The 25550-nt window shown below is 34.4% G+C and overlaps 1 pseudogene; it reads right to left on the bottom strand.

Moving 5' to 3' along the window:
• Positions 1-428: 428 nt before the first annotated feature.
• On the bottom strand, positions 429-21518 carry LOC122755036 (annotated as a pseudogene).
• Between the last annotated feature and the right edge of the window lie 4032 nt (positions 21519-25550).

Raw genomic sequence — 25550 nt, 5'->3', positions numbered from 1 at the left:
CATTCATATTCTGAAATATTGGGTGCTTGGTTCGTTTTAGCATGGATTTTAGTTACATTCCCTAACATTGTATCTGTTATACATTGCTGAAGTGTACACATTATGGTATGGTCTGAAAACTTTTTCACAATAAAAAAAAGTAATAAAAATTATGGTTAGTTCTCTTCATGGTGGAAATGGAGGTTGTCCTCATCAAAGTGAAGTTTTTATTATAAAAATTAATTATATGCTTTCTTTTAAAAAGTGAATCAGTCTTATAAACCCTTCCAGAGTTTGTCATTCACTACACTTGAGAAGCATCTTGCTTTGGTTGCCCACCAAGGTGTTGAGAATTTGTTCTTCCTCAACAGTTACAATCCATTAATGCTCTGCTTATGGGGTAGTCCTGATGTGAATTCTCTACTGTTCTCAACATTTGTTTTTAAAATTCAAGATGCTGTCTGTGAAGATGATTCAGGTTTTTCATATGGATCAGACACCTCCCCAATTTTTCCAAGCTACTTTTTTTGTCATCATCATCATTATCATCAAACTGGGCTTCAATCTCTGCTGGATTGACATAGGTGTAGTAATACACCAGGATGGCAAATGTAACACAAACAACCAACAGCAGCGCAGCAAAGAGAATGTACTCTACCCACTGTACATAGAATTGTCCTGCTTCAGCCACAATAAGAACAATGATGTTCCCAACAGCCATAGTGAGCAGCCAGCCTGCTTGTTGGTAAGAGCCTATGAATATGAAAACTCCAGGCCAGTTATAGAGAAGACAACTTTACCACCAGTCAGAAGGAAATATTGTTGGATCTGTAGGGCCATATTAATCATATTGGGTAGGATATCTGTAAAACTTGTGAAGTCCGGGGTACCAGCATCACACTTTTTTATCACATAGGTATATGCACTGCCAAATCCAAGTTTTGGAATACTACCTTCACAGCCCTTTGAAATAGAGACAGTTTTATTACCAGAAGAAAGAAAAAAAGATAATCACTGGCATTGTGTTGGGGGATATTCTCATACAATTTTCCATCCACGCTGATATTGATGGTTTGATCCAAGGCATTGACAAATCTGATTGCATTTTGTCCTTTTTCTGGCTTGCTTATAAGGCTGTCTTTCAGCACAACAGTGTTGTTGAAATTCCATGTTACAATGCTGTAGCGAGAGCCATTTTCAGTTATTTGGAACTGTGTAGTTTTGCTGCCCATAAGTAATGATTATATTTTTGTGGACTATTGTTATCCAAAGTCATGAAGTTACTGGAAATACCCACTGGTACTTGCACATTATGTCCAGGAAAAATGCATGTATGTTTTCACTGCCTACATTCAGTATCTGAACTTGGATCTGTAGGAAAAACTGGAAGAGTTTTATCTATTTCCACGTGCATGATCATAGCCACAACAAAAGCCATGGCAGCTAAGAACATGCCCACCTTCATCTTCCTCAGGGATGTGAAACTGAACCCATACTTGGCAATTAAAGGATAAACTATGGCATCTACAATGGGTACCATGATAACAATGAGGATGGCATTCACAGTATGCATCTGATCAGGCTGAATTTCAATTAAAAGTTTCCATTCATGGTTGTAGCTTGTAGGGTCAATCTTGAATCGTGTTGATCAACAGGACACGCCCAATCATAGACAAAGATATATGTCAAGGAAGATTATCTGGGTTTTCATTATTGTCAGTGTTGGGGAGGTCGCTACTAGAACTGATGACAGTGACTGCTTGCCCCAAAGTATAAATAATGGACTATGAGATGATTGTCTTAAACATTCCCAGCCATGAGTCAGCAATGATAGCTCCAAGGATTGGTGTTAGATAGCATAGAGCAATAAATTAGTGATAGATGGCAGTAAAGAGGTTGTCATCCCATCCAAGGAAACAATGGAAATACAGAACTAGAATTGCTCTCATTCCATAGTAGGAAAATCTTTCACAGAATTAATTGATGATAATGAAAAAGATGCTTACAGGATAACCAAAGCAACTCAGTGATTTCTCAGTCCCTTAATATAAATCCTGCCTTGTCTATCAGAATGAAAATTGTTAGGAATCTTGGCATGGTTCTTTCCAAGAATCATCAATCCCCTCTTATTGGAGATCAGCCATGGTGGGAGGTTGGAGTGCTTCTGTGGGACTGCAACATTTTCTTTTATAAGATTTTTAATTCCCAATGTTTCACCCTCTGTCCCTTCCCTCCCTCCTTCCCAAGACAGTAAGCAATCTGATATGGGTTATATATGTATAATAACATTAAACATAATTTTGCATTAGTCATGCTGTGTAAGAAGAATTGGAACAAAAGGGAAAAACCTCAAAAAAGAAAATAATGATAGAAACAGTATAGTTCAATTGACATTCAGATTCCACAGTTCTTTTTTCTGCATGTGGAGAGCATTTTACATTATTTGTTGTTTGGAGTTGCTTTGGAATATTGTATTGCTGAAAGGAGCTAAGTCTCTCACAGTTGATCATCACACAATGTTGCTATTACTGTGTACAATGTCCTCCTGGTTCAGCTCACTTCACTCAGCATCAGTTGAGTTAAGTCTTTCCAGGATTTTCTGAAATTTGCCTGCTCATCATTTTTTATAAGCACAATAGTATTCCATTACATTCATATACAATAACTTGTTCAGCCATTCTCCAATTTATGACCATCCCCTTGATTTCCAATTCTTTGAGTGTTTTGCCACTCTTTAACATAGTTATTGAGTGCTTTGGTCCAAAACATGATCTAGGTTTACATGTGAATTATGAAATATTTGATTTTTTAAACATTTTTTTAAAAAATCAACAAATATTTATTAAATACCTTCTCTTTGAAAGAAAATGTGTAAGTCCTTGGTATTAAGAAAAGAGGGGAAAATAGTCCCTTCCCTCAAGCATCTTCCACTCAATTAAGGGAGAAAACATGTAAATATATATAAATATATAAAGCAAAATATAGGTATAATAAATAAGATATAATTAGTAGAGGGAAAGCAATATAATTTAGAGGGGTTTGGGAGTGTTTTCTTTTTTGCAGTACAGAGAAGGCATGGGTGAGTTTTTAGTCAGTAGGAAATGAGCCAGTAGACAAATTTGAAAATAAGTTAAAGGGGCAGGTAGATGGCACAGTGGATAGAGCACCAGCCCTGGAATCAGGAGTACCTGAGTTCAAATCTGGCCTCAGACACTTAACACTTACTAGCTGTGTGATCCTGGGAAAGTCACTTAACCCCAATTGACAACCTTAAAAAAGAAAGAAGCTCAACGCTCGGTATCAAAGAGGGACCCATCTGTTGATGGAGACAGGATAGAAAGGAATGATTTGAATATGTAGAGAGAAGGGTTAGCCTTCATAAGGAGAATGGACATTTCATCACTTGATAATGGGGTGAAAAGAGGAGATAATGGCAAAAGGCATCTGAGTGATAGAGGATGAGTAAGAAAAGAGAAAGAGTTATGACAACTAGTATCTTTTTTTTTTTTTAATTTGTAATGTGATTCATGGTTCCCAGGTGATGAGGTGTAGGCCATTCAGTGGAAAGGTTGAAGAGGGATTAAAAGGTTTGAAAAGCCTCTGTGGAAAGTGGGATACTGAATTCATATGGGAGATATAATAGGATTGCCTATCATCAGTGATGGCCTAGTTGATCTTATGCTATATAACTTTGTAATGGAATCAGTCAGAAGATTTGGGTGATTTTCTCCATCTTTGTTCAGAATCATGTGTGTGGGAGTAAAGGCAGGTAATAATGGGAGTGATCTAAATTCGAGCTTGACTGGGTGTAATATATTAATATGTGTAATATTATTTCTTTTGACTTATTGTTAAATGGTTTCATATGATATAAAGGTAAAGTTATAAATAGCTAGTTGTATAAATATCACTCTTTGGAGTAGCTTATCATGTAAATAAAAAAAAATGGATGAATACTCAAGTGCTGAAGTGATGACGTTGGGAAGTGTATTTGGCCTGTGAGATTTTAGACCTCTGATTGTGAGACTACATTGGAGCAAATGAGTCAAATGTAGATAGAAGTAGGTGTTAGACACAATTAGGTGAGAGATATAAGGATGCCACACAATGTAATATCCTAGTGTACTACCACTACAGTCTTTGTCCATGGAATACTTGCAAATTGAATTATAGTGTCAGAATATTTAATTGTTTTAGTTATGTATTTGATAGCTAATACAACATATATATATATATATATATATATATATATATATATATATATATATATATATATATATATATATATATATATATATATATTTCTATGTAATAGCTTATAAACTACCCCTCTCATATCTACTAGGTAGTTTCAATTTAATTCATAATAACTGAGCAAATGTTTGTTACATGTCTACCAAGTGAAAAGGTCTATGCTAAACATTGTCTTTAAGACAAAAAATGAAGCAATTGTTATCCTCACAGTGCTTACATTCTGTAATGATGACCCTTTAAACAGCAATCCACAGATATCAAAACAAAGTTGAAGAAAATTAATGATGAAAAGAAGATACAGCAGCTTCATAATATAAGAGACAGTCCTGATTATGAAATTTTCCTTCTTAAAAATTGTGTTGTTTACTCTTAGAACATTTCTTTTTTTAGTGTATAGAGAATTTATTTTCCTTAATAGTATTTTCTTTTGTTTTCCAATTATATATCAAGATAGTTTTCAATATTCATTTTTGTAAGATTTTGAGTTCCAATTCTTTCTCCTCAAACCTTCCCTACACCCTCCCCTCTCCTTAAGACAGCAAGGAATCTGTTATTGGTTATACAGTAAAATCATGTTAAACATGCTTCCACATTAGTCACATTATGAAAGAACCAGAACAAAGGGGAAAAAAAAACAAGAAAAAACAACAAAAACCCAACCAATATAGTATGCTTCAGTCTTCATTCAGACTCCATAGGGTTTTTTTGTTTATTTGTTTTGTGGATTTGTGTGTGTGTGTGTGTGTGTGCATGTGTGTGTGAATGTGGAGAGCATTTTCCATCATGAGAATTTTGCGATTGTCTTGAATCATTGAATTGTTGAGAAGAGCTAAGCCTATCATAATTGATCATTACACCATGTTGCTGTTACTGTGTTGAATGTTGTCCTGGTTCTTCTCACTTCATTCAGCATCAGTTCATATGAGTCTTTCCAGATTTTTCTGAAGTCAGTTTGCTCATTATTTCTTATAGCACATTATTATTACATTACAATCATATACCACAACTTCAGTCATTCCTCGATTGTTAGGTATATCCTCAACTTCCAATTCTTTGCCACCACATGCTAAAAAGCTGCTATAAATGTTTTTATACATGTGGGTCTTTTCTCATTTAAAAAAAATCTCTTTGGAATATAGACCTAGTAGTGGTATCACTGGGATCTAAGGTTATATGTAGCTTTATATCCTTTTTGAAATGGTTCCAAACTGCTTTTCAGAATGGTTGAATTAGTACACAACTCCATCAACAATGCATTAGCATTCCAATTTTCCCACATCTCCAACATTTATCATTTCCATTTTCTGTCATATTAGCCAATCTGATAGATATGAGGTGGTTCCTCAGAGTTGTTTTAATTTGCATTTCCTCTAATCAATAGTGGTTAAGAACATTTTCATATGATCATAGATAGCTTTGATTTTGTCATCTGAAAATTGACTATTCACATCTTTTGATTATTTCTCAGTCGGGAAATGGTTTTTACTCTTATAGATTTCATTCAGCTCTCTATATAATTGAGAAATGAGGCCTTTATCAGAAGCACTGTCTAAAAAAATGTTTCCCAGTTTTCTTCTTCTCTTTTAATCTTGTTTGCATTGGTTTTATCGTGCAGAACCTTTTTAATTTCATGTCATTGGAATGATCCATTTTGTATTTCATAATGTTTTCCAACTCTTTTTTGTTCATAAATTTTTTCCCTGTCCACATACGTAACAAGTAAAGTATTCCTTCCTCTCCTAAATTGCCTATGATATAACCCTTTATGTCTAAATCATGTACCCATTTTGACTGTATTTGGTTTATGGTGTAAGACGTTGGTCTATACCTAGTTTGTGCCAAATTATTTTGCAGTTTCTATCATAGCCTTTATCAAATAGTGATTTCTTATCCCTAATGCTGGAGTCTTTGGGTTTATCAGAGAGTAGGTTATTATATCACTTACTATGATGGCTTGCATACCTAATCTATTCTCTTTCACTGATCCACCACTTTATTTCTTAGCCAGTAGCAAATAGTTTTGATGATTGCTGATTTAATATAGATTTAGATCTAGGATGGGTGGACCATTTTCCTTTGCATTTTTTCCATTAATTCACTTGATATTCTCGATGTTTTTCATTCTTCCAGATGAATTTTGTTATTATTTTTTCTAGCTCTATAAAATAAGTCCTTCATAGTTTGATTGATATGGCATGGAATAAGTAAATTAATTATAGTAGAATTATCACTTTTATTTATATTAGCTTGGCCTACCAACAAGCAATTGACATTTTTCCAATTGTTTAGCTCTGATTTTATTTGTGTGAAAAATGTTTGTAATTGTGTTCATATAATTTCTTGTTTTCTCTTATCAAGTAGATTTCCAAGTATTTTATATTGTCTATAGTCACTTTAAATGAAATTTTTCTTCTTATCTTTTGCTACTAGACTTTGTTGGTAACAGAAAAATGTTGATGATTTATGTGGGTTTATTTTATATCCTGCAACTTTGCATAAGTTGTTAATTGTCTCAAGTCCTTTTTTTAGTTGATTCTTTAGGATTCTCTATTGTCAATTCCTTTTTTCTTCTCTTATTAATAAATCTAACATTCTTTTACAATATTGAATAATGATTGTGATAATGGATATCCTTGTTACATCCTTATTAGGAACACTTCTTACTAATCCTCATTACATATAATGACTGCTGATGGTTTAAATGTCATTTTAAAGAAAGCTCCATTTATTCCTATGCCCTTTAGTGTTTTAATAGGAATGGGTGTTGTATTTTGTCAAAAGCTTCTCTGCTATTGAGTTAATCATATGACTTCAGTTAGTTTTGTTATTGGTTTGGTCAATTATGTTTATAGTTTTCCTAATATTGAATAAGCCTGGAATTAATGGGATAAATCTCATTTAGTTATACTGTATTATGCAGGTGATAAATTGCTCTAATCTTTTTGCTAATATTTGATCTTGAATTTTGTGTGTATATATATATATACACACACATATACACATACATGCATAGGCATGCACAAACACCTATATGTATCTTTCTATGTATAGTATGTATATGGGTGTATGTATACTGAGATTAATTGTGCTTTAAATATTTGGTAGAATTCACTTGTGATCCTGAAGATTTTTTCCTAGGGTGTTCATGAATAGATTGTTTAATTTCTTTTTTCTAAAATAGGCTTATCCAAGTATTTTATTTCCTCTTCTGTTAATCTGAACAATTTATATTTTTGTAAATATTCACTCATTTCATTTAGATTGTCAAATTTATTGGCATGGAGTCTGGCAAAATAAGACTTAATTATTTCTTTAATTTCTACTTCATTGCTGGTGAATTCACCCTTTTCAATTTTGATACGACAATGTCTTATTTTTTAAATAAATTAATAAAATAGTTTATCGATTTTGTTTTCCTTTTTCATAAAGGCACCTCTTTTATTTATTAATTCAATACTTTTCTTACTTTCAATTTTATAAATTTCTCCATTGATTTTCAGAATTCCTAATTTGATATTTAATTGTGAATTTTTAATTTATTCTTTTTCCAGCTTTTTAAGTTGCACATTCAATTCATTCATCTCTTTCTCTAACTCATGTAAGTATTTATATATATGAAATTTCCTTTAAAAACCACATGAGGGGGCAGCTAGGTGACTCAGTGGATAGAGTACCGGCCCTGGATTCAGGAGGACCTGAGTTCAAATCTGGCCTCAGACACTAACATTTACTAGCTGTGTGACCCTAGGCAAGTCACTTAACCCCAATTGCCTCACAAAAAAAAAAAAGAAAGAAAGAAATGAATAAATAAATAAAACCATATTGGTTGTGTCCCATAAGTTTTGCTATGTTGACTTTTTACTGTCATTCTCTTTGAAGAAATTATTATTGATTGTTTTTTGATATGTTGCTTTACCCACTCCTTTTTTTTTTTTTTTTGGTGAGGCAATTGGGGTTAAGTGACTTGCCCAGGGTCACACAGCTAGTAAGGGTTATGTGTCTGAGGCTGGTTTTGAACTCAGGTTCTCCTGACTCTGGGGTCGGTGTTCTATCCACTGCGCCAACTACCTGCCCCTCACTCATTCTTTAGGATGAGATTATTTAGTTTCTGATGAATTTCTAGTCTATTTCTTTCTATTTCCTTCTCACTTAATTTCTCTAGAAATTCAGATGCCATACCACTTAGTGCATATATGGTTAGTATTGATATTACTTCATTGTCTATGTTATCTTTTTAGTAAGATGTAGTTTGTTTTCTTTTCTCTTTTAATTTGATCTATTTTTGCTTTTGCTTTGTCTGAGATAAGGATTGCTACCTCTGTTTGTTGTTTTTGTTGTTGTTTTTTCCTCAGTTGAAGCATAATGCATTCACCTATAGTTTTGGTGTTGCTGTTTTGTTTTTTACCTTTACTCTGTTTGTATTTCTCTGCTTCAAATGTGTTTCTTGTAAACAACAGATTGTAGAATCTTGTTTCTAATCCACTCTGATAACTGCTTCCCTGTTATCAGTTTATTCCATTCACATCCACGGTTGATTACTCTCTTTGTATTTCCCTGCATCCTAATTTCCCCCTTATTCATACTTTCATATCTCCTCACCAGTGTTTTGCTTCTGACAACCACTTCCCTCAATCTGACCTCCTTTCTATCAGCTCCCTTCCCTTTTCTTTTCCCTTTCCCTTCCAATTTACGCCCTCCCCTCTATCAATGCTCCTCCCCTTTTCTTTCCACTTTCCCTTCCTAATTCCCTATAGGGTAAAATAAATTTTTATATCCAACTGATTATGTAAATTACCATCTCTTTGAGCCAAATCTGATGAGAGTAAGGTTCAAATAATCCTCATTCCCTTCCTTCTTTCTGTCTATTTTAATAGATTTTCTGTGCCTCTTCATGTGATGTTATTTACCCAATTCTGCCTTCCCTTTCCCCTTCTCCCAGGACAATATTATTTTTTTCAACTATTAAGTTTATATATTCTCTGTCTATGTATACTACTTCTATGGACCCTAATAGAGATACAATATTCAAGAGTTACAAGTATCCCATTCCCATATGGGGATGTAAAAAATTAACCTTATCAAAAATAAATTTTTTTTCCTGTTTTACATTTTTATGCTTTTTTTGAGTCTTTATTTGAAGATCAAATTTTCCATTCAGTTCTCATCTTCTCATCAGGAAAGTTCTTAACTCCTATATTTCATTAAATGTCCATCTTTTCCCCTGAAAGTTTATGTTCAGTTTTGCTGGGTTGTTGATTCTTTATTGTAATCCAAGGTTTTCTACCTTCCCTAAATATCATATTCCAAGTCCCCGGATACTTTAATGAGGAAACTGCTAAGTCCCATGTGATCCTGACTGTGACTCCTTGATATTTACATTGCTTCATTCTGGTTTCTCATAGCATTTTCTTCTTCACCTGATAATTCTGGAATTTGGCTGCAATATTCGTTGGAGTTTTCATTTTGGGATCTCTTTCAGCAGGTTATTGGTTGATTCTTTCAATTATTAATTTACCCTCTCATTCTAGGAAAGAAGCAGAGTTCTCCTTGACAATTTCCTGAAACATGCTGTACAGTTTCTTTCTTTGATCATGGCTTGCAGGTTCCTGTAATTCTTAAATTGTTCTTCCAAGATCTATTTTCCTGGTCTGTTTTTTTTTTTTGATGAGGTATTTTACATATTTTTTGTATTCTTCCATTCTTTTGACTGATTAATATCTCATTGAGTCATTAGTTTGCATTTTCCAAATTCTAATTTTTAAGGAATTATTTCCTCAGTAATCTTTTGCACCCCCCCCCTTTCCATTTGGCCAATTGTATTTTTTAAAAGAAGTTATTTTCCTTAGTCAATTTCTGTCCTTTTTTCAACTTACTGACTCTCTCTTGCATAATTCACATTTCTTTCCCAATTGTTCTTCTAACTCTCTAATTTTATTTTAAAAATCCTTTGTGAGCTCTTTCAAGAAAGCTTTTCCCTTTTGATATGTCACATGTAGGCATTTTGACAATGCTTTCCTCTTTTGACCATGTTTTTTTTTTTCTTCCCTGTCGCCATAGTAACTTTCTATCATGATGTTTCTTTATTGTTTCTTACTCATATTTTTGCCTATTTCATGACTTTTAAAGTTGAGCTCTTCTCCTAGGGTATGGGGACATTGTCTCAAACTTCTTTTTTCTTGGGGCCAGAGGACTGAACACTGACTTTCTGTTCAGAGTCCTCTGGGGCTTGCTTTGCTTACTGCAGTTGGGTGGCCCCAACCTATTTGTGAATGTTGTATATGGGATACCCCACATGGCAGATTGTCTTCTGGTTTACGCTGGGGGAAATACAGATTGCCTGCTGTGGCACTAGCCTGATGAGTCAAGGCTGAGCTGCTTATTTGTGCTATGGCTAAGAGTCTCCTGCTGGCTTGTCAAAACCCTTTGAGCTATATTTTACTGTTCTTTTCCAAAGTGACACAGACCTTTCAAGAAGTCCTTCTAAGTTATTTTAAGCCAGAATTTTTTTTTCAATCCCTCTTTTTGTAGGTTCTGTAGTTCCATAATTCATTTAGAGGTTTGATTTAATGTTGTTTTCATGGGCAATTTGGGAGAGCTCAGACAATTTCCTGGCTTCTCTCCACCATCTGGACTATACCCCTAGAATATTTTTAAGGATATATTCATAATACACAAAATATTACATGTTTATCCTTCATGTTCCAGCAAGATTTTTGTCATTCTTTGAGCAAAATTCATGCATTTAACTATACTGAGATAATTCAATAAAACTGACATTTTAATATTTTTAAAATAAAATAATTTTTCCCTAAAGCAGAATCTATGAAGTGTCTGCTATGTAGTCAATATTTTAAATACTAGCTTTTTACATTTTGAAAATAGTGAAGTGGTCATCATCATCACTTTCTTTTTTTAATCATAAAGATTTAAAGATTTTTATTTAAAGTTTTGAGTTACAAATTATCTCTCTTCCCACTCCCCCCCCCATATAGTAAGCAATCAGGTATAGTTTATACATTTGCAATTATGTAAAACATTACCATTGCCATCACTTTCATGGGATAATTTTCCATAAGATAACAGAATAATACCATTTAATTAGAGAAGCCAAAGTTTTTTTTTTTTTTCACTTCCAAGAAAAAACAAAAAACAAAAACATGGTGCAAAGGACTAGGGAGAAGATCACCTAAAATGCAAAAGTAGGTTAAATTGGTACCTTTTTATTTTGCCTAATTATTTGTTATAATTAGCTGTAGAGATGTAGAATAGTAAAGTACTTAGAAAACACCAGGATCTATATAATAAGGAATGAAAATGGGAAAAGATAAGGCATTCTAGAATACATGCATACTAATTAAAAACATCACAGAATAAGGATGTCATTTCCTGAAGCAAGTGGTTCTGATGATGAATGACAAGTTTTATTGTTTAATCCAGGAACAAGAAATGAAATCCAAGTAGGAAACAATTAAGACTAAAAATGGATAAGTAAAAAGCTCATGGTCTTTCCATGCATTACTAGCCACAGGACATATGATTATATATACATATATATATATCTGCAGATATACACACATATATACATACACACATGTATGTATATACACATAAACACATATATGTGTGTATGTATATGTGTATATATATGTATATATATGTATGTATATGTGTGTGTGTATATATATATATATATATATATATATATATATATATATATATATATATACATATATTTGTGTATATATGTATAACAAGTATACTGACATTGGTGAATGGCCATAGAATAGATGTGAGTAGTCATCTCAAAAAGCTAGTGATGCTTTTCTTATCATTAGTTATACAAGTTCAGAGATTGGGCAACCATGCCCAAATGGGTATTTTAGAAGATAGATAGTACAGTCAGAATGAGAAGAAATTATTTTACTCTAATATACCAATATATCCAGTGGTTAACTAAATTTATTTGAAGTATATGGGTTGTTATGAGTTTGTTGAAATGGATATTCTAGGAGGGCTCTAGGTTTATTGTACTATTAATATGACTATTTTAATATGTAATTCAGATTGAAATTGATATGTCACAATTTAAATGTGGAACATGTGGTGAATACTGCAGAAAACATTACTATAGTCCATAGTAAAAGTGATCTGTATAATGTAATTTCCAATAAAGAAAATGATAGTCAAATTTTTTACTTCTTAGGGAAATCTAAATGCCAGGTAAAATTTATCTCCCCAAACCCCTGTTGATGTGTGGCAAAGAATGTAAGTTGCTCATTATTCATTTATTAGAGTAATCCAGGTTTCTTTCTATGGGCTAGACTGTGGGATACAAGAGTTTGAAATCCATTATTTTTCTAACACTAATAGACATACTTAATACATAATGCACTTAACATTCTATGATTTGCACAAATTACCCTATGTTTTTTTTTTTTTTCCCCAGCAGACACATCTTGGCATTGCATGCAAGTAGAGATTGGAACATCTGTGCTATTACTGAGAAAATATCTTCCTAGAAGTTGTTCAGTAGCATTACCATATGGAGTGAATGTTTTCACATTCTTTTCATCCATTAGATATTACATGGAAAGATTTGCACAATTGGAGAAAAATAAACCCCAATGTCAAATGAAAGCACTTATAAAAATTTTTAGCCATCATTTTTCTTTTAAATAATACCAATACTTTGTCTTAACAAAACCAAGGTCACATTCTTTCTCAGATCTCCTTACTTATGAAATTTTCATAAACTTTACAATAGGGAGTAAAAAACAGTAAAGAGGTATTGAATCTTTTTAAGGGATAATTAAGTAAATGCATGTGTATATATTTGAATTATTTTGTAGCTGTGTTATATTCTTTCATGACTTGGTGTTGTTTCTGTAGAAAATATATGATCATTAATATGATAGCTTTTTTTCTATTAACTATTTGAAAATTTACAACTAGGGGACACAGTGAGCCTGGCCAGGGATCAAGAAGACCATAGTTAAAGTTCGTTTAGTTATATGATCCTAAGTAATTCATTTAACCACTGTTTTCCTCAGTTTCCTCATCTGTGAATAGGGACAATAATAGAACCTACATTGCCAGTTTCTTGTGGGATCAAATAAGATAATATTTATTAAATGTTTACAATATTATCTGACACATATTAGGTGCATATGGAAATTATTATTACTATTATAACTCTACAATTCATCAATTGCTTAGAAAACTAGGACTATCTCATCTGTTTTAATTACTAGAAAATATAATTACTTATTAATATATTGTTTCACAAGCTTCTCTAGGAAATGTCAGTATCAGATTTTTAGGTTTAAACAAATGAGATTTTATATGGCAGTAAATGATGGTTCACTTAGAAAAATCTGGACTTGCATAAAGATTGGAAGGTATCAGATGTTCAGATTTTAGTCTCATGCCCTAGACTCTACATAGGACAGTCTTAAGAGGAAATTGAAAATTATTGTTTTACTAATACTATATGACCAGGAATCAGATGAAGTTTGGAGGCCATATTTAGAGGACTTTTATATTATGTGTGACCAAAATTAATCAATCAACAATCATTTATTACATCCCTATACTTTACTAGGTAATGGGTATAATAAAGACAAAAATAAATGAATCCATGTGCCCAAGGAACATTAATTTTATTGACTTGGCAACACATTACTACACATTCACTATTGGTCTCTTTTATTTTGTGATAACAAATCTTGGTCAGGATTTATGGATTTATATATTAGCACAGTCAATTTTACTATTGAAAACCACAGAAGATTTCTTACAGTTGTATATGACTTGACTTTAAAATTTTAAAAAGTCAAAATAATTATCAGGATAATGAACTCAGCAAAAAGGAAAGAAATCATGCCCACATATATAAATATACATCTATAAATCTCTCTCTCTCTCTCTCTCTCTCTCTCTCTCTCTCTCTCTCTCTCTTTCATATATATATATGAAAGTCTTGGGGCAGGAATGGAAATAATAACATAACAGACTGGTAAAAAATATATATATGTGTGTGTTTGTGTATGTTTATATATTATTAAAAAACTCAAAACTAAATATATAGAATACATCTTACCTTGAACTATTAAGTTAGAAAGAAAAGCTACAATGTGCTTTAAGAAACCTAGCAACTAATGGGAGGGAAAAAAAAAAACCTCAGAAAAGGGATGGTAGTAAAATATTTTACCTCAAGTAAAAGTATGCAAATGCATATATTTTAGGCATGAAACAAGATGAAAAGATCTCCTTACTTTAAAAAGTAAATATTACCTTAATGACTTTGGAGAATGTGACCCATGACCAGATTATGACTTGATTAGTATACTTTATTCAAAACAAATAATATAGGAAAATGGAATTACAGGCTCTAACATTATGTATTTAGGAGGCTAACTAGAATACCATTTCCATAGATGTGATAAATAATTTATCTCAAATGGTAGAGAAAAGGGGGCATAAATGACAAATAATTTAAATATGGAAATCATTGGTCAGTTTAATGGATATGTAAATAAATTAAGAGAACAATTCAGGATGACAGTTAATAAAATACTTGATGACTAGAATGATATGAAAAGGTGATTTCCTAAAGAAAAAATGCATTTTATCAATAAATATATGAAAACCTTTTCCAAATAACTAATTGTAAGAGATATTAAAATGAAATTAATTTGAATTTACACCTCATACCCATTATATTGGCAAAGGGAGAAAAGATGAAAATGACAATTGTTGGCATGTCCGCTGGAGGACATTCACAAGAATGCATTGTTCTTGTATTTGTGAATTGTTCTCACTTTTTTTGGAAAGCAATTTGTTATTAAGTCACAAAAGTTTCTAATCTTTTGATACCTTTTGACCCAATATTTTTATATACCAAAAGAGGTAAAAGACATAAAATGTTCATATATATTAAACATATTTTGCATACTTTTTATTGTAGCAAAGAATTGAAATTAAAGTAGGTATCCACAGTTATAGATTGACTAAAAAAATGCAGTACGTTAATTTACTAGAATATTAGTGAATAATAAGAAATGACTGGTGGCAGCTAGGTGGTGAAGTAGATAAAACACTGGTCCTGGATTCAGGCAGTTCTGAGTTCAAATCTGGTCTGAGACACTTGACACTAGGTTTGTGACCCTGGGCAAGTTACTTAACCCTCATTGCCCTGCACAAAAAAGAAAGAAAGAAAGAAACTAAATGAGTAATGAGATAGATCTACATAGGCATTTGAAGATAAATATAAACAAATGAAGGGTGTAACACAAACATTTATATGAAAAAGAAAAAATTATAAAGTAAAACAACTTTTAAATATTTCCTGATAATGAAGTAATAAAGCATGATTTCAGAAGACTAATAAAGAAATATATATCTATTAGGAACCAAGATGGTGGAGAGAAGTCATGAAGTTTTCTGAGCTCTCCCAAATTTCCCTCTGAAATATTAAATAAAGTTTTCAAATGGATTCTGGAGATGCAGAAACTACAAAAAGACAGCCTGAAGCAATCTTACAGTTTAAGATAAGTGAAAATGAATTCAGGTAATGTCTATTTCACTTGGGTAAAAGAGGACTATGGGGTCAGCTAGGTGCCACAGTGGATACTTTATCCACTTTTATCCACCAGCCCTGGATTCAGGATGACCTGAGTTCAAATCCAGTCTCTGACACTTGACAATTACTAGCTGTGTGACCCTGGGCAAGTCACTTAACCACCATTGCCCACCCTGGCCTCCCAAAAAGAGGAGTTTAGTGTAGACAGTGTCTGGGCAAACCAGTAGGAGGCTCTTAGCCACAGAACAAATCAGCAGCTGAGGCCCCTAGGCCATGCTCAACAGACTAGTGTTACACTATGCTTGCTATGAGGTCTTCAGCCCCAAAGAGAAGGAAAACCCCAAGGTGGGGAATCCCCTACACAACAGGTGCAACTAGGCTGGGCTGTTCCAGAAGAGTGAACAAGCCACAAGTCTCTTAGTGATCAGGCCCCTGGCCCCCAGCAAAAGAAGCTTTGGAGAGCTCACCCTGTGACCCAGGAGCAGAGCTCAACTTTAAATGCCACAAAATAGTCTAAAGTATGAGTAGAAACAGAAAAGGAATGCTCACCATAGAAAGCTTCTAAAGCAACAGGGAAGACCAAAACACAAATCAGAAGAGGACAACACTGTCACAGTATCTACATGTGAAATCTCAAAGGGGAAGATGGATTAGTCTCAAGTTACTATAATAAAAATGACAATTCTACTTCAATTAATTTACTTATTCCATGCCATACATACCATGAAGAACTTATTTTATAGAGCTAGAAAAAAATAATAAAATTCATCTGGACAAATGAAAAACATCTAGAATATCAAATGAATTCATGAAAAAATGCAAAGGAAAATGGCCCAGCCATACCAAATCTAAAATTATATTATCAATCAGCAATCATCAAAACTATTTGGTAGTGGTTAAGAAATGGAGTGCTGTTTCATTGGAATAGATTAGCTATGCAAGCCATCATAGTAAATGATATAATAATCTACATTTTGCTAAACCCAAAGACTCCAGGGTTAAGGAAAAGAAATCACTATTTGACAAAACATGTCAGAGTACCTGGAAAATCGTATGGCAGAAACTAGGCATAGACCAACATCATATACAATGTCCCAAATAAGGTCAAAATTGGTACATGATTTAGACATAAAGGATTAAACCTTAGGCAAAGTAGGAGAGGAAGGAATACTTTACCTGTCATATCTATGAACAGGGAAAGAATTTGTGACCAAAGAAGAGATATCTATAGTACCTTTCAGCAAGATGTAGTTTCCATCTTATCCCTTTTAATTAGATCTATTTTTGCTTTTGCTTTTTATGAGATAAGGATTATCACCACTACTTTTTTTCAATTGAGCTGAAGCATAATATATTCTGCTCCAACCTTTTACCTTTACTCTGTGTGTATCTCTCTGCTTCAAATGTGTTTATTGTAAACAGTATATTGTAGGATTCTGGTTTTGAATCGACTCTGCTATTCACTTCCATTTTATGGCAGAGTTCATCCCATTCACATTCAGTTATTATTACTAGCTGCCTATTTCCCTCCATTCTATTTACCCCTTTCTACTTCCCCCCTTCTTTCCTCCTCACCAACATTTTGCTTCTTACCCATGCCTCCCCCAATGTGTCCTCCCTTTTATCAGCCCCCCTCCCTTTTCCTTACCTTTTTCTCCCCTGCTTCTGCTTTCCCTTCTCTCTGTGCCACCCCTTTTCCCCTTACCCTTTTACTTCCCTAAAGCATAAGCTAAATTTATTTATTGAAATGAATGTATATCTTATTCCTTCTTTGAACCAAATCTGATGAGAGTAAGGTGGAAAGAATGCTCACCCCTCCCTTCTTTCCCCTCTATTGTAATAGGTTTTTTGTACCTCTTCATGGGATGTAATTAACCCCATTCCACCTCCCCTTTCCTTTTCTCCCCATAAATTCCTTTTTTTCAGTCCTTAATGTTCTTTATATCATCATATCAAAGACAATTTATATTTATACCCTCTATGTATACTCCTTCTGTCTGTCCAAATAGAGATACAGTTTTCAAGAGTTATAACTATTATATTCCCCTGTAGGGATATAAACAGTTTAACCATATTGAATAAACTTTCCCCTCCTGTTTACCTTTTGAAACTTCTCTTGAGTCTTGTATGTTGATTGATTTTTTTTTTTTGGGGGGGGGGTTGCTCCTAGGTGGTGCAGTGGAAAAAGCACCAGCCCTCAATTCAGGAGTAGCTGAGTTCAAATCCGGCCTCAGACACTCGACATTTACTAGCTGTGGGACCCTGGGCAAGTCACTTAACCCCCATTGCCCTGCCCCTGACCCCAAAAAAAGAATGAATTTTTTATTCACTTCTGGTCTTTTCATCAGGAAACCTTGAAAGTCCCCTATTTCATTGAATATTCATCTGTTCCCCTTAAAGAGAATGTTCAGTTTTTCTGGGTAATTGATTTTTGGCTGTAATCCAAGTCCCTTTGCCTTCCAGGATATTATATTCCAAGCCTTAAGATCCTTTAATGTTGAAGCTGCCAGTTCCTAAGCAATCCTGACTGTGGCTGCATGATATTTATTTATTTTGGTTTTTTGTTTGTTTTTCGTGAGGCAATTGGGGTTAAGTGACTTGCCCAGGGTCACACAGCTAGTAAGTGTTAAGTGTCTGAGGCCGGATTTGAACTCAGGTACTCCTGACTCCAGGGCCAGTGCTCTATCCACTGCACCACCTAGCTGTCCCACTCTATGATATTTAAATTGTTTCTTTTAAGCTGCTTAGATTATTTTGTCCTTCATCTGATAATTCTGGAATTTGGATACAATATTCCTTGAAGTTTTCCTTTAGGGGTCTTTTTCAGGAGATGATTTGGTGGATTCTTTTAATGATGATTTTATCCTCTGATTCTCTAATATCAGGGCAGTTCTTCTTGAAAATTTCCTGCAATATGGTTTCTAAAATCTTTTTCTGATCATGGCTTTCAGGCATTCCAATAATTCCCTTTTTCTTTTTCTTTTTTAAATTTTTTTTTTGTTTTTGAGGCAATTTGAGTTAAGTGACTTGCCCAGGGTCACACAGCCAGTAAGTGTTAAGTGTCTGAGGCTGGATTTGAACTCAGGTCTTCCCAACTCCAGGGCCAGTGCTCTATCCACTGCGCCATCTAGCTTCCCCCATTCCAATAATTCTCAAATGGTCTCTCCTGGATCTATGTTCCAGGTCAGTTGTCTTTCCAATGTGATATTTCATATTTTCTTCTATTTTTTCATTTTTTTGACTCTGTTTGACTAATTCCTGGTATTTTGTGGAGTCATTAGCTTCCATCTATCCAATTAAAAATAAGCACTTCCTTTTCCACTGGGCCAAAGGAATTTTTTAAGGAATGTGCTTCCTTTTCAAAGCTGATTATTCTTTTTCATAATTTTCTTGTGTTAGCTTCATTTCTCTTCCCATTTTTTTCTTCTACCTCTCTCAATTGATTTTTTTTTTCATTTTTTTTTTTTTAGTGAGGCAATTGGGGTTAAGTGACTTGCCTAGGGTCACACAGCTAGTAAGTGTTAAGTGTCTGAGGCCGGATTTGAACTCAGGTACTCCTGACTCCAGGGCCGGTGCTCTATCCACTGTGCCATCTAGCTGCCCCTTCAATTGATTTTAAAAATTCTTTTTGAACTCTTCCAAGAAGAGATTTTGTTCTTGAGACCAATTCATTTTCCCTCTTGAGGCTTCACATGTAGGTGATTTGAGAGTATTGTCATCATCTGAGTTTCTCTTTTCCTCTTCCCTGTTGACACAGAATCTCTCAATGGTAAGAGTCCTCTTCTGTTTCTTACTCATATTGCAGTTTATTATTTCAAAGTTCAGGTCTGCTCCTGGGGCACAAGGTTCACTGTTTCAAGGTTCTAGTGCTAGGGGATAGGGGCTGTGTCGCTGTCTTTGTACTCTGAGGCCTCTATGGCTTTTGGATTTCTCAGCATTCTGGGCTTGCTCCCTGTGCTTGCTCCAGGTGCTGGGATGCCCAGGCCTGGTTGTGCCTATCCTGAGGGTGGCCCTCCAGCTGGCAGTCTGCCCTCTCCACTGGAGCTGGTGTCCCTGATATGCCAACAACTTGCTGAGCCAGGATCAGGGGGCCTCTGTTACTCTGCTGTGGCCAAGAGCTTCCTGCTGACTTGCCCAAACCCCCTCCATGCTGCACAGCACTGTGTTCTGTGCTGTGTTCCCCTTTTGCCTGAGTGAGACCGACCTTTCCTGAAGTCTTCTAAATTATCTCAAGTTGGAAGATTGTGTCTCACTGTCTTTTTGTAGGTTCTGTAGTTTCAGAATCTATTTAGAGGCTTGATTTAATGTTGTTTTTGAGGGAAACATTGGAAAGCTCAGGCAACTTCCTGGCTTCTCTCCAACATCTTGGCTCCAGCCTACTCAAAACAATTATTTTATAGAACTCAAAAAATAATACCAGAATTCATCAGGAAGAAAAAAGCATCAAGAATATCAATGGAATGAAGGAAAAAATGCAAAGGAAGTTGGCCCAGCTTTCTTCTTCCCTTCTAATCTTGGTTGCATTAGTTTTGTTTGTAAAAATATTTTAATTTAATATAATAAAAATAATCCATTTTACATTTCATGATGTTCTCCTTCTCATCCTTGGTCATCAATTATTCCCCTCTCCATATATCTGATAGGCAAAATATTCCTTCTTCTCCTAATAGCCCAATGATATCATCATTTTTGTCTAAATCATTTACCCTATTACTACTAGTTTGAAGAATATATCAAAAACAGAAAGGAGAGGGTTATTGAATTTTCTCCTTTACAGGGAAAATCACTATGATACGTATCTATACTAAACTCTCAACACAATCTCTAAAAATTTGTAGCATGTGCAACAGTCCCACACCAGTAAAATCCTCTTGGCAGATATGCTAAACCAGCTGATAGTATGCTAATGTAAAGAATCAATTGTTTATTTGAGGTTTTTTTTTTTTTTTACTCCATCTTTTGGCTAGAATTTTAAAAACCCCAGTGCGTACACTGGCCTGAGACTCAGGTGTTGCACCTCTGCAAACCGCACGGTGCTCCACCCACTGGTTGTAGCCATGGTGCTGGCACCTCACATCATTGCCACTTGCTGACTCCTACATGGGCCTGGCAAAATTATAATGACTGGAAGCCCAGTGAGGGCAGTCATGTGACTGTCAGTCAGGACTGCCAGCCAATTGGCTTGAGGCTGTGTGTTGCCTGCCTGGGGTCTGCTGGGAAGAAGAAGGGAGGAGGTTCACCATTTTAGCTTGAACCTGGAAGGCAACAAGAACCAGCTGTGTGTTCTCAGCTGATTCTTGGGCAATGGTGTTATGCAGGTCATATTGTGTCCCTTCCCCCATTTTCTTTCCTTTCCCTTAATTCTACTGATCTTGCTTGTGATTTTAAGTTCATTCTTGTTAATAAATCCTGTTCTGCTTTTGAGGGAAGCTATCAGTCTCCTTCCTTGCCCCAATATTGCAGCAAGCCTCATAGCTAACACTCCCCAATTAAAAATCGTTTCCCTACACTAACAGGTCTGAAACATATCAGTGAGGTAGGGAGATCTTTACTCCAAGCATGTGAAGACTTTGTTTGGTGCAATGGGGAATAAGAACCTTTTTTCTCCAATGGCTCTGGATTCAGCTGAAGTTGGTAGTATGGAATGCTTAGAACTTGGTGAGACATTGAAGATGCCAAGGATTTCCATTGAATCTTGGGCCATTTCTAGTTGCCTTGATTTTTGTCTTGACACTGGACTTTAATGATCTTGGAAGACAAAGTGAAGGTGATGATTTTGTGCAATTCTGCCTCACAAATCCAATTCACTTTCAATTCAAGATATTTACCTCGGGTGTCATTGATCCTCTTCAAAAACAAAGTATATACAACAACAGTGACAAGAGAACAATGACACAAAGAAAAGTGTTAGTGACTGGTAAATATATGCTGAGGAATTCTGAGGCAACTTTTTGTAAATATAACATAAATTATGAGGAGGTCTGTCTTTTTCCAGTGAAATGAATCTAGAATGTGACAGAGAAACATCTCAGCATTGTCAAGCTTGCTAAACTTTACATACTTTGGTGAGTTTATTTAGGGACAATTGTCACCCCCCAAAGAAGCCAATAATAGTAAGTATTGTTAAGGATTATTGAGCCCAAAGGAAAACAAAAATTGAAAGGATTTTAAAATACTGGTCATGTTTTCAACACTGTGACTGACTAGCTCTTTGGGAAATGAAAAGTTGACTAAGTTGAAGGTATCAGCATAGGAATCTCTCTTACCATCTACCAAATATTGGAATTATGAACTTGGGGTCAGATATGGAGAGCTTATTATCAAGAAACTTTTGAAATATATATATACATACATATATATATTTTAATGAGGCAATTGGGGTTAAGTGACTTGCCCAGGGTCACATACAGCCAGTAAGTGTCAAGTGTCCAAGGCTGGATTTGAACTCAGGTACTCTTGACTCCAGGGCCGGTGCTCTATACACTATGCCATCCAGCTGCCCCACTTTTGAAATATATTTACCAGCATCTTTGTAAATCTGATGAAAATGACTTTTCCCTGAACACAGGAAAGTAAGGAAATTTCTCTTATAAATCCTCAAAACCAAGTATAAAAAGAGATACACTATAGGAAGTAAAACAGCAGAAGGGTAAACTTGTGATTCCTAGGAAACTATATCCAAAGAGATAAATAGAAACATGATCAATAAACAAAGTAAACTAGAGGAAAATAAGACTTTAACTACATTAGAAAGGCAAAGATATGGTGGCATAGGACTTTTGACTAAATATGAAGATTCAAATATATAACATACCCAACAGGAAAAGAATAGCAGTGCATGCTAAGTTATAGCCATGCAAGCAAATCTAAGAACCAGAGCAAAAGAATGAAGAAGAGTATTGGAGAGAATTCTAGAAGACTGAGAAGGTAAAGCGAATACCTCTGACTTACTCTAAATAAGATATTTTTTCCCCTCCATCTCAAAGCTTTCCTAGTCTCAGGGCTAAGCCTCAAGTTTCCCCTTTTCTATTTCTGCCAAGAATTTCTGGTATGTTTAGCTGTCTCCCTGCTGGCTTCTTTGTCAGGATTTTTCATCCAGTGTTGGCAGTTTCTGATAATTTCTTGTATACTCCCCAACTGGAAAAAAAGGGACTTATAGACATTTCCCTTTTGATTTTTCCCCAGTAATTATTCCATTTGGTATATTCTATTTAGGGTCAGGTAGTTAGCACACCAGCCCTAAAATTGGGAAGATGTGAGTTCAAATCAGACCTCAGACAGACTTACCAGCTTTGTGACCCTGGATTAGTCAATTAACCCCAATTGCCTTAAACATCTGGGGCCATCTTCAGTGAAACTGATGTATATTTTGCCACTGGACCCAGATGGCTCTAGAGGAGACAATAAGGTTGATGACTTTGCACAGCCCTCCCTCACTTAAACCCAATTTACTGCAAGTCATGACATCAACCTGATGTCATGGTTCTCTTAAAGAATGAAGAACAAACAACAACTCTATTTAGATTATTACCAAAGTAAAAATAGGAAATTTGGGTTTCTGTGTGACCTGCCCCAAGGCCAATTTAACCAGTAGATAAGGATTTTGTGATGAGAATCACATGATGTAATGGTGATGTGTGATATCAGTTCTACAAACTTGAACTAGACTAATGCTCTCTGGAAAAATTGTTTAAGTGTTACATTTCATAACTTAATGAGAGTTACAGAGTAAAACTAAAGCAAAAAAAAGTTGGAAGAAACAATAAGGGGAAACTATTGTGTACTTGATTCTGACCAATAAAGGAGAATTAATAGCTGAAGAAGAAATATGAGGATCCTTAAGAATAAGTAAGCAGTCTATGTTGTTCAGGTGTTCCATCACATCTAAATTTATGGGATCTCATGGACTTTGTCCATGGTGTTTTCTTGGCAAAAATATTGTAGTGGTTTGCCATTACCTTCTTCAGTGTATCCCCATTTTGAATATGAAGAACTAAGAGATATAGGGGTTAAGTACTTGCAAAAGTTCACACATCTGGCAAGTATCTTAGGCCAGATTTGTACTCATATATTCCAGCCCCTCTATACTATCCACTATCTGCTACAAAAATTCTATAAAAGAACATATTTTAGAGAGGAGGAAATCTGAGCACAATGTAATGTAAATATTAGAAATAGGGAACGTGAATTTACCATGGTTCAGCAATAAACAATAAGAATAATAATAACAAAAAAGATGTAGGTGGATTTTGACAACAGATGATATTGATAAGAATGAACTACTGATCTCTTCAAAGAGGGTAATCTTTAATTTGGTTTGGATGGAATGACTAGTAAAGAAATAAAACTAAAGATGAGGAATATATCCATAGTGTGGTTAAGTCATCAGACCTGGACAAGCTACATTCTTGGGTATTGAAAAATAAACCAGCAGCTATGACTTTATGGATGCTATTTTTTGATGTATCATAGTTAATAAGATACTACAGTCCTAGAGAATGTGAAATATCCACTTAAAAAAAGTGTTAACTTTTTTATAAAAAATTTTATAAAAAATTTTCTCTAGCACCTTTTCCACTTTCTTACCTGGAGGACCACATCATGTAACAAATATCTTTTAAGAAAAAAAAGAACACATACAAAGAGAAAAATTAGCAAAAGTGATCAATACACTTCAAATGTCTGAAAATATCTGTAATATACAATACTAGTTTACTTTCCACCTCTGCAAAGGGGTGAAGGTAACATTCTCATATGACTTTTTTGTCACCATAATTTCCTTGCAATTTTCTAGCGTTTTTGTGAATTTTCTCTTCATTTAAGTGATTATAGTGATAATTAATATCTTTCTTGACTCTTTTTACTTCACTCAATATTGAGCCATTCAAATCTTTCCATACTTTTTCTATTCATTATTACTTATAGCATATTTCATTACAACCATGTACCATTACAAAATCTTTGATATATCTGGGGACTTTTTCATATCCGCAAACTCCTTAAAGCATAAGCCTAGTTGTGAAATGTCAGGAAATGTTTTTTTTTTTTTAATGGTCATCTTTAACACTTTATTTGTTCTCAGAAAGTCTGATTCTTATTCTACAGCAGGATAAGTGTTTTATTCTTTATATTATTGTTATTGTTTTTGGTTTGTTGCTGAATTCATAAATCCTTTTTATTTTAATTTTGTTTAGGAGGTAATTTAATTCATTAGCTGGGCTTTCCTTGGTTGCTATATTTAAAAAAAATGTATCTCTATTGTTTGAGGAATTTTAAAGGGGAAAAGAATAACCATTTATTAAACACTTAATATGTGCCAGACAGTGGGATAAGCACTTTACAAATATTATCTCATTTGATACTCACAATAAACTTGGTAGATAGTTGCTTTCATTATCTGAGCTACATTATTGAGGAGCCTGAGGTAAACAAAGGTTAAGTGATGTAATCATGATCACACAGGAAAAAAAAAAGTAGTTGAGGCCAGATTTGAATTCAGGTCTCCCTGCCTTCTGGTTCAACACTTTATCCACTTTTCCAGCAAAGAAAATATTTTGATAAGTTTTATTTTTCTTCATTAGAATGCTTCAAATGCCTGTTTTAAACTGAACATCCATCTTTTCTCATTAATGATTCAGGTTCTTTGATAATTGTTTCATAAGGATTGGGCCTCCAAATTTTCTCAACCTCTTAACATAAGTAATTCACTTTTCACTCACCTGGCTCTGATTCAATT

This window comes from Dromiciops gliroides, chromosome 4, assembly GCF_019393635.1.
Source record: "Dromiciops gliroides isolate mDroGli1 chromosome 4, mDroGli1.pri, whole genome shotgun sequence".
Classification (NCBI taxonomy): Eukaryota; Metazoa; Chordata; class Mammalia; order Microbiotheria; family Microbiotheriidae; genus Dromiciops; species Dromiciops gliroides.
The sequence above is the reverse complement of the archived record's forward strand: the minus strand, read 5'-3'. Positions and strand labels throughout refer to the sequence as shown.